Consider the following 2,327-nt stretch of genomic DNA (forward strand, 5'->3'; position numbering starts at 1 on the left):
CTCAAGTTATTCATGAATATTCATGAATAACTTGAATAACACACGTGATTATTACACGTAATGGGGCTAGCCTAGTCAGGTAAGGCTCCCGGGGGGGCCGCACCTAGTGCCACCTTACTACCTAATCAGGTAGTAGTAGTATTTAGTAAGTAAATTGAACCTTAGTAATACTTCAAGTTCATTATTAAAGAAAATCAGTATTTAAGTGCCCTTATATAAGCTTGCTTAATAAGCACCTTAGTTCTTTTTTTAAAATTAAAATATATGTTAATTTATAATAATCCCGTAACTTACACGTGACTATTTATGGTTATTCATGTTATTCATGTTATTCATAAATAATTATTCTATTTTACTCAAGTTTTTTAAGCTGCTCGTTACTCATATTTTATTCAAGTTATTCATGAATATTTATAAATAACTTGAATAACTTGAATAATCCTTTGATACACTAATTAGAATTAATTTTATATATAAATATCTATTTTAAAGAAATTGGAAATATACTTATTTTATTACTAGAAATTATTCTCTAGTAATTTCGAGTTTTAAAGTTATTAATCTCTAGTTTAGTATCTAATTTAAAGTATTTTTTAGCTAGATATTTCTTTAGATTATTCTATATTTTTAAAGCCTTTAGAAAATTATTAATATAAATTTTTCTTATTATTATATTATCTAAAATACTTTATTCTAGATATACTTTTAATTAAACTATTACTATAATTATAATATATATAGTTTTATAATTGAATTTCTTTTTATAATTCTCTAGCTAATTAAACTAAAGAGATCTTAAAAGAGATTCTAAATAGTTAATCTAATTCAATTTATCTATTATTTATAGTAGTATATTTATTATAATAATTATATTACTATTAGTTCTATCTAGATTTCTGTCTTAATTATTTCTTTTATATAAATATATTTGAATTAGCCTATTTCTAGTTTTAATAATTAGTTTCTTTATTTGTTTTTTCTTTAGTTTTATTATTTATTTTTTTATTTTAACTAAACTATTTGCTTTTTATTTTAACTAAACTATTTGCTTTTTCTATAAAGAATTCTTTTATTTCTATTAAGCTATTTATTTATTTTAAAATAAGCTTCCTGTTTTACTTATAGAAGCTATTAATAAACTTTATTACTAGTTTTAAAAAGATTCTTTCTTACTTTTATTAGTTTAATATATTTTTCTAATAGTTCTAGTATACTTTATTATATTTCTTTTTTATAATACTAAGCCTTTTTAAAAGTTTAGTACTTTTATTTCTACTACTTCTAGACTTTAGTATACTTTCTAACTCTAGAATATTTTATAAAGTTATAAGTTCTGTTTTTAGTAAGATTATAAAGCTTTCTATTTTCGAGTTATAACTTATTAGTATATTTATAAGCTCTTTTAATTATTAGTTTATTTATTTATTATTCTCTAATTTAGGCTTATTTTCTATTTATTCTAATAAGTTATTATATTATAATCTCTTATTATTAAAAATTAATTTAGTATCTTAAATCTTATTCTCTAGAAATAGTTCTATTATATCTTTTATAATCTTTATATAATAGTCTTTTATATATTTATAATTTCTTTTATAGAAAATATTCTTATTAAATATAATATTATATATAATAATTACTTAATTAAATATAGAAACTCAGATTTTATAAATATTAGATATAATATATCTAATTAAATATCTAATATATTTATATAGTATAACTTTAAATATTTTCTTATTCTATTTTACTTTATAGTTTTTAATTATTAGATATACTTTAGAACTATATATATAGATTCTATTCTAATTAGATCTGAAATTAATTATTATTCGAGCTATAAACTCTAAGTTATACTAACGGAAATAATTATAGAACTAGAAACCAAGTACTTTATTTAGTATTCTCTAATAATTTATATATAAGAGGCTTTAATTATATAAGTAAATTATAGTTATAAAGCTTTTAACTATAGCTTTTCAAGTAAATTAGCTATTAAATATATTATAATAGTCTTATTTATAATCTTTTATTCTATTTATTTAGTACTACTATTTGGCTTATATATATATAAAGGAAAAAGCTTAATTTTAATATCTTTTTTCTTTATTTAAATCTAATAAACTAATATTTCTTAGATTAAAATAACTGCTTTCTTCTAATTATATTTAATATAAATAATTAAAAGATTATATTACTTATATATCTATTACTTAAAATCTCTAATTATATTAAATACTAGTAAACTTTTTTTATTTAGTAGAAAGTATCTAAAAAGCTTTTTACTAAATTCGTTTTTAATTATTAGAATCTAGCTCGAACTATTA

This window comes from Hyaloscypha bicolor (assembly GCF_002865645.1).
Source record: "Hyaloscypha bicolor E unplaced genomic scaffold K444scaffold_10, whole genome shotgun sequence".
NCBI classification, from domain to species: Eukaryota; Fungi; Ascomycota; class Leotiomycetes; order Helotiales; family Hyaloscyphaceae; genus Hyaloscypha; species Hyaloscypha bicolor.